Source organism: Ursus maritimus, unplaced genomic scaffold, assembly GCF_017311325.1.
Source record: "Ursus maritimus isolate PB19 unplaced genomic scaffold, ASM1731132v1 scaffold_6, whole genome shotgun sequence".
Lineage (NCBI taxonomy): Eukaryota > Metazoa > Chordata > Mammalia > Carnivora > Ursidae > Ursus > Ursus maritimus.
This window is the reverse complement of record NW_024426774.1, coordinates 3,348,805-3,357,544: the sequence shown is the minus strand read 5'-3', so window position 1 is coordinate 3,357,544 and position 8,740 is coordinate 3,348,805.

Below are 8,740 nucleotides of genomic sequence, written 5' to 3'. Positions count from 1 at the left end.
TCAGACAATCCAACACACCACCTTTTTCCTTTTCAATTTCTAGAAGTAGGTTAGTCATTTTTAAGTTGCAACATGGAAAAATAGAATGAAAAGTTTCAAACAGCTGAATAGGAAAGGCTTTTATGAGTTTTACTTGGACAATGTCTTAAGTGATCAATAAATTCTTGTTCCCTACATTGAATCAGAGTTTTGTTTCTGAAAGGTGAAAAGTAATATTCAGAAGTTATTAGACTAGTTTGTACAAGTATCTTGATTTTAAAAATTCCACTTAAGGGGCACCTGCGTGGCTCATTTGGTTAAGTGTGCAACTCTCGATCTCAGCTCAGGTTTCGAGCTCAGGGTCGAGTTCAAGCCCCACTTTGGGCCCCGTGCTACGCATGGAGTCTACTTAAAAAAACAAAAATTCAGCTTAAGTAAGATTGAAAATCCAGAAAAGTTTCAGGGCAGATACATAGAGATGATTTTTTTAAAGTAGTTATTCCAAAGGAAAACTTAGAAAATCGAAGGTTATTGGGCAGAAAGTGAGGAGCTATCAAAGAGGATCCGGTTACTTTTTTTTAATTCTTTTTAACGCTGTTCTCCATTTTCGGTAAGGACAGAATGACATCACCACCAGCAAAGACAGATTTGCATTTCAACATAAATAAAGTCATGCTGAATGCGGCAAATGAGAAAAAGGTTTTTCCTGAAAATCCATTTCTTTATTTGGTGCACATCAAATACTGTGCTATGGACCAGGGAGAGGACGATGAAAAAAAGGTATAGTCTCTGCCCTTCAGGAGCTCCAAGGACAGAGACAGACGGGCTAAAGGATTATTATGACACAAAATGCAGAACAGAGTCATGCCAGAGATACCACCTGTCCGGCAGTGTTTGGATGCTGTTCAGTAAAAGTGTAGGAAAATCACTTTAAATAGAAACATCACAGACTAAATGATCCTTTGAGTCCTATAAAAAAAATGGTAGCAGAATGTATGTGTACAGGCCATCATACGTATTGTGTTTATCTTGATTTTATTTTTATTTTCACCTTTTTAAGAAAGCTTTTCAAACATACACAAAAGTAGAGAGAATAGTATAATGAGTACCTGTCACTGAGCTTCAATAATTACAACACAGATCAAATCTTCTTTCATCTATACAGTGCACTCCCCTGCCCCCAGATAGAGAACTTCAAAGCAAATCCCAGACATTATATTATTTAATCTATAAATGCTTCTGTTTGTATCTCTAAAAGACACACAACTAAAAGTATTAAGAAGAGAAACTTAATATCATCTAATGTCAGCCAGCATTCAAATTTCCTTGATTGTCCTATAAAAGTCTTTTGTCATTTTTGTTTGTTTGAATGAAGAAATAGTCAAGGTCCACATTACATTTGGTTAATATCTCCTACGTTTCTTTTAATGTATAAAAATCATCCCTCTCTCTTTTCTAATTTCTTTCTTTATTCCTATGATTATTTTGTTGTTGTTGAGGAAACTGGGTCATCCATTCTGTAGAATTTTTCAGTCTGGATTTGGCCAGTTGTGTCTCTGTGGTGGGGTTTAATACATTCTTCTATCCCCAGTCTTTCTCTTCAACTGGTAGAGCCTTAATCTGATTCAGGTTTGATTTTTCTGACGAGACTTTTCTGGAGGTGGTAATGTGTATTTCCTACAGCATGGCATCAGGAAACCTATGATAGCGGGGTTTCTCTTTTTGGTGATGTTAAAAGTGTTCAGTGGATTCAGGTGTTAACGGTCTGACCCTTCCTTTCACAGTGCTCCCCCATCGGCCTTCGAGTTAATAGTTTTAACAGCTGTGATTTATTTTTAATGCTATGCTTTGATAATTTGATGACATCAGATCTTTCATATTCTTTAACTAAAAGCTAAATTCTGCCCCCAAAATATGTGTATGTAACACAGTACAGCGGGGAGAGCAGGGAAACTTCATCTCGGCTTATCGGGTATCTAGCAGACTCCTCTCTATTAAATAAGTCACTCTTGGGTCTCCTTTGCCTCCTCTGTAAAATGAAGGAGCTGCTAGACAGCTAAGTTATGTTCTAACTCTGAAATTCTGTGATCGTAATTTCCCCAGATTGTCGTAGGAATGATACTGGCTCCAGAAAAAACATTTGGCCTCTGCCCGTGTATACACAGGTCCCACCCACTTCCCTGTCCAAATAGCTTCAAGGGTAAGAAGCCGGGAGTGAGAATTTTTGTTGTTCCTGTTGACCCATGACTAAAATTTTGGTTCTGTAGCTGCTGAGGCTGCAGTGTGAGTCCGGCAAGGTCTGAGTGGTCAAACCAGTATTCCTCCCCTGCAGGCAGGGGGTAAAAATAACTCTATCAGTTAATCAAGCTTCATGGGGCTTTTCTGAACGATGTGGGACATGTAAGTCAATTATGGGTTTCAGAGATTTTAAAAGAAAAGAGCCTTGAGTTGTACTTGGTCAGAGAGAAATCTATTCACTACCTCTAATTTTTTGCATGACAGTAACAACGGTATTGTTACTATCTTTAGATGCCTCAACTTTTCTCCAGTGACAGCTACCTTACGTCAAAGCCTGTTGCTGGACAGCCTGTATTTCTTGAGATATAAACAAAATAATGCACTTTATTTACCTTATATGCATATGATTTGCAAGATAAATATACTTACACTATATATCAGATAACTAATAGTGCCCTCAAGTCGGTAATTCTACACACACATAGACAAGAGAAACTGTAAATCATGGCTTTCGGTTAAAAGATAAACCAAACAGGGGCGCCTGGGTGGCTCAGTCGTTAAGTGTGTGCCTTCGGCTCAGGGCGTGATCCCGGCGTTATGGGATCGAGCCCCACATCAGGCTCCTCCGCTGGGAGCCTGCTTCTTCCTCTCCCACTCCCCCCGTTTGTGTTCCCTCTCTCTCTGGCTGTCTCTTTCTGTCAAATAAATAAATAAAATCTTTAAAAAAAAAAAAAAGATAAACCAAACAAATGAGAGAGCCATAGGAAAGGCAGCCAGATTTCTCCTGTGGAAGGAACCCCTGGTTTTAAAACTGAGCACAAAAAATACCCATCTCTGTCCCATAAGATGTGCCTGCATTAAACCAAGTGAAAGGTCTACGCACACTTTATGAACCAGGTTGCCCTTTGGGATCAGAGACAATGTCCCAGTGACAACCAGCAACCTATCCCTTTGTTTCATTTTGCAGATCTAGACTCCCTGAGAAGATCTGAATTAAAAAACTCTTTGGATGAGGGGCGCCTGGGTGGCACAGCGGTTAAGTGTCTGCCTTCGGCTCAGGGCGTGATCCCGGCGTTATGGGATCGAGCCCCACATCAGGCTCCTCCGCTATGAGCCTGCTTCTTCCCCTCCCACTCCCCCTGCTTGTGTTCCCTCTCTTGCTGGCTGTCTCTATCTCTGTCGAATAAATAAATAAAATCTTTAAAAAAAAAAACAAAACTCTTTGGATGAGAACTTTCTTCATATCGTCTAGAAAGCAGATTATATTTCATGTTTTGTTCGGATTGTTATAGGCAGAATGAGAAGAATATTGAAGTAGAGGAATGAGGCTCAGGGAAAAATCTGGATTCATTTGAGAACCGCTCCAGATGTAAACATGTTTTGGAGAATGCTTTATTGCTTAATATATAAGCTGTTCTTTTGAAATATTTATACTTAATTGCATATTAAAGAAAGTAAACCAGCCTGAAGTTGAAATTTATCTTCCACTCAATCCAGCAAAATATGCCTTCAGCCAACATGGATTTTTATTGTTGTTGTTGTTGTTTCTGAAGCTTGCTCAGAAGGAAGAATACTTACTGGAAACAACATTCTTGAGTAAGGCTTTTGGTGTCAAAAGGATTTTAGCTGATAGTGTGGAGGAATACAAAAGAGAAAATCTTGAAAGGCTGGGCCACAGAGCTCCCATTTTGGATGAAAGGGGTCCAAGGCTATTTCCTACAATGGGATGGCATGTGGGATGACACTTGACAAGTTGCGTGTCACCCAGTGACACTGTGATGTGCGATGGGCCTCGCAGCTGTTTGCAGGGATGTCCTAGAAGAGAAGGGGCATGGGCTGGGTATTAAATACTCAGGGCAGTCTCAGTACTGAACCCAAAATTTGAGAATAAGAGCACTTAAGAAGGTGTTCTGATGTTTTTAGGGGACAAAGGAAGGAAAGTAAACCTGTACATATGAATTTATACTTACATTCTGTCTTCTGTTAAAGAAAAACCAGAGCTGGACAGTAGTTAAAGCGGTAAGAGGAGATTTTAGTCAGGACTGTGGCCACAGAGGAGAGAGACCTCGGTATAAACCTGGGCTCAGTTCTGAATACAGCATCAGTGAGTGGGCCTTTCTAGTGAAGGAGAAGGGTAGGGGTCAGTGGGTGGAAAATCACTGACACCGGGAAGAGGGGGAATGGGGGGTAATGGCCAAACTGACCTAGCAGGATTCTTGCTAAAATGGGACAATGCAGAGACAAACACAGAAGCCAAAAAGTCGGGGCCTACTTGAAAAGTCTATAGGGACCGAGTAGAGTTTGATCAAGGAGAGAATCTTTGTCGCCCCTTCCCAAATGGACTTGGTGTAGACGCCCATAAAAATTATGACTGTGATAAATTCATTAATGTAACAACAAAAACAAAACGACCAAATATTAGTGAGGGAAGATAAGGAAAAATGATAATAGACATCTTGGACTGGGAAAGATCTACTGCAAACAAGCCTAAAACCAGCCTTGAGTTTCTTGGGGATGGGGACAAAGAGGGAGACAAAACACATTTTTCCTCGCCTTAGAAAATGAAACATTCATTTTCAAAGTGCAGCAAGCACTTCTGGCTCTGGAATCTGAGAGAAACTTCTCCAGCGGGTGGTGTCATGAGTAGCCCACGGGACAATGGGATTCCGGTGAGTTTAGAAAGAAGGCACAGAAGTTCAATTTATGACTGTTTCTCATGTGGCTTTTTGATAAAATGGGGCAAAACATGAAGTTTTCTTCTATGACAAAAGTGCCACGGGGATACGGCTGAGTCCATGCTTTCTAGAGATCTGATCTGATACAGGGATAAAACGTAGAGAACCTTGAGGAACAAGGAGGCCCTTCCCAGTATCATTTGTCTCACATGATTTCATGACTCGGGTCTCTACCCGGTAGCTGAGGGACGGATCACCCGTATTGTAAACTGAAGGGAGATCTAAATCCTGCAGTTACTAGGTGGGAGGTCGATTTTGTGAACCTCGAGGAGCCTGTGTCATGCTCTTTCCAAACAGAAGGCTGTATGGAGACGGGCCCCGGGGCACAAGCAGGTGCTTTAGTCATACCGATTTTTTTTATTTTTCAGATTTGGCCTTTTCTACTGGAACATTTGAAGGTCAATTTTACATCCGAGTTGATTCAAATTGAATGTCCCTGGAGGTTGTTTCCAATTTTTCCATCATTATGTAAAGCGTGTCTTTCCAAACCTTCCTTTCAAACTCTGATACTAGCCTTTCCACTAAGTGGTTTCATCTACTGCACTTCAATAGTACCTTTCCTTCATAATATATCAAAAATTATCTGTTTTCTTGTTATTAAAAATGGCACAGAAAAAAAAAAGCACCCAGAGAGCTCATCAGAAAAATATTCAACATGATGGTTTTTGAAGAGATAGTTGGTGATCAACAGTGTTTTACTCCAAGTAGCGAGTCATTGTGGCTTTACCTCATTGACGTGACTTTTATCCTCTCATTTTCCCCTGGACAGACATACCAGACCCATAGAGACTGTACCATCAAGGTGATACCCATTGTCCATATGTGGTACTTAAATTTAAATTAAGTAAAATTAAGTAAAATGAAAAATTCAGCTCTACTAAAAATTCACTTGTACTAGCCACATTTAAAGTGCTCAATAGCCATGAAAGGCTAGTGGCTGGAGTATTGGACAGGGCAGAGAGAGAAAGAGAGCATTCTTGTCATCACAGAAGATTCTATTGGAAAGCACTGCTCCACGAAATAAATGTATGGGCTGTTAGGACAATAAGTCATACCTGTAAAGTCATAGCTAAGTGGGTTAATGGAATTGGTGACAATCAGAATGAACCTGAGACCCAAAAAGAAAGGATTTTGGTCTAACAAATAAAAAATGATTAAAACAGTAGTCATTTGGGGACTAGAGTAGAAGTCATGTGTATTAATTACAAGGATTGTAATCATAAAGGTCCAGGGGAAGGACAACCATCTGACCAGAATATAGTGTGACAGGAAATGCCCAGAAGGGGATGCTGGGTGGAGCTTTCTATTTATTGCACACAGAAAAAAATTGTTTTGCAGTCCAATCATTCCGGAAAGTGTGGGTTACACGAAGTCAGAAGGATTAATTTTCAGGACTTTTCTGACTCTTTTGCATCCTAATATCTCTAAGATTTGGGTAGTATTCCTCAGTTTTATTTGAATTTGGGATCTTTTTCTAAAATGGGTCATGTTCTGGGGGAACCCTCTGCTTTAGTGCACGGTTGAGAACAGGCTCCTGTTTTGATTCTCTGACCTGCCCCTGCCATGCTTACTCCTAAATATCTTTTTTTTTAAAGATTTTATTTATTTATTTGACAGACAGAGAGACAGCCAGCGAGAGAGGGAACACAAGCAGGGGGAGTGGGAGAGGAAGAAGCAGGCTCCCAGCAGAGGAGCCTGATGTGGGGCTCGATCCCAGAACACCGGCATCACGCCCTGAGCCGAAGGCAGACACTTAACGACTGAGCCACCCAGGCGCCCCTACCTCCAAATATCTTTACAAATACAAATACTTAGCACTAGCTCCACGGCACAGTCAGTGAGTGACAGTTGCCGGGTTTGAAGGTGCTTACCGATCGGTTTCCTACTCTGGTGTGATTTCTTTGAATGTCAGTATTCCATGTTCTGATGAACATATCCACCCCTAAACGGTGCCCCAGACCAACAACAGTGCCGCAGATAGTGCCAAAATGTCATGCAGGCATTTCAAACTGTCTGTCAAAAAGCAAGTTTTACACCAAGGAGGGAAAAAATGGTGGAGAAAACAGAAGTTCACGATCAGCAGGCCCTTAAGGATGAGTGGAAGTCCTGTAACATCTTGCTGAAGTGCATGAGAAAGTCACTGCAGCCTGGGAAGATTGGTCAAGTGCATGAATAAGAGCCCGAAGTATCAACAGCTTGAGCGTGCAGTGACTTCTAAGAGTTTAAGAGAATGGGGGCACCTGAGTGGCTCAGTCGGTTAAGCATCTGAATTTTTTTTTAAGATTTTTATTTATTTATTTGAGAGAGAGAGCAAGAGTGGGGTCACGGGCAGGGCAGGGGGAGAAGTAGATTCCCCACTGAGCAGGGAGCCCAATGTGGGGCTCAATCCCAGGACCCTAGGATCGTGACCTGAACTGAAGGCAGCTGCTTAACCGACTGAGCCACCCAGGTGCCCCACAACTGACTCTTGATTTCAGCTCAGGTCAGGATCTCAGGGTCCTGGGATTGGACCCGAATTAGGTTCCATACTCAGCGGGAAGTCTGCTTGAGGATTCTCTCCCCTTCCCTCAACCCTCCTCCGACTTGTGTACTCTCTGGCTCTCTCTCTCCCAAATAAATAAATAAATCTTAAGAATTTAAGAGAATAAAAGAGCAGTTGTCAGTGTACAATGGCAGAAATCATCTTCACGAGGAATATGCAATCCTTAGGCGCTGATTTGCTTAAAGTTCCCACCTCCAGATGCATCCCCTGGATTCAATGCAGGTCAAGTAGAACTCTTGCGATACAATTGCTCCCATTTACTGAGTGCTTCCTACGTGCTGGGGATGATGCTAACCCCTTTTCACGAACTATCTTGTTCAATCCTCACAACAACACTAGGAGATTATTACATTATATTATTACACCCATTTTACAGAGAAGAAAACTGAGGTGTGGCAAGAATAAGTAACTTGACCATGGCCATACCTCGAGTAAATGATAGTTAGGACTCAGAGTTCACCTTCAGAGTCTGAGCTCTTAGCACAGTATCATCATGTCCGGTATATTATACATAGTTTTTCAACGTTGTATCATCTCACTTCCTTTATACTGTGAAGGAGACTTTAACAACCTCTCTGAACTGGGTCATGGTGGGCAGAGTGAGAAAGAAGGTGTGCCCAAGAAGAGGCCGTTGGGAAAAGCAAAGTCACTGAGTCTTTGATACATTTTATCTTCCTTGCAAATTTGCGGGCAGCTGAGAGCAACAGAAAGACTCTGGTGAGATAGCCATGTGGAATGGGCAAAGCCTGACCTAGCATATCTTGGCTTTCCTCCAGAACATCTCCGTTGGAACGTTTCTCTGGCACCTGAAACTTAACGCTTCGAAAACTGGGCTCATCATCTTCCCTTCAAATAGTGATAGGAAATTCTCAGTCCTTCACCTCTACACTAATTCAGCTTTTTGACAACACCTTCCACATTCTCCAACCAACCTATAGTTTCCTTGTCAATTCTTCTGTCAAGAGGGCTTTAAAAATTGTTTCTTCTTTACCACCCGCACTTTATCAACTTAACCCAGGTCTGATCAGAGTATGTCAGTCTATTCTTGCATGTAACATAGGAAAGCAAGCACCATTTTACATGTTCACTGCAAGAACTTACATCTCAGGACTAGCTTCTAGAACTGCTCTAGTCTTAGTTACTGCCTGTAAGAAGAGCGTATACTCAATTACATCAAAGTCATAATCATCTCTTCAGCATTCAGATAGTTAATGCCAAACAATTCTACTTCACAGATTAACTTGTG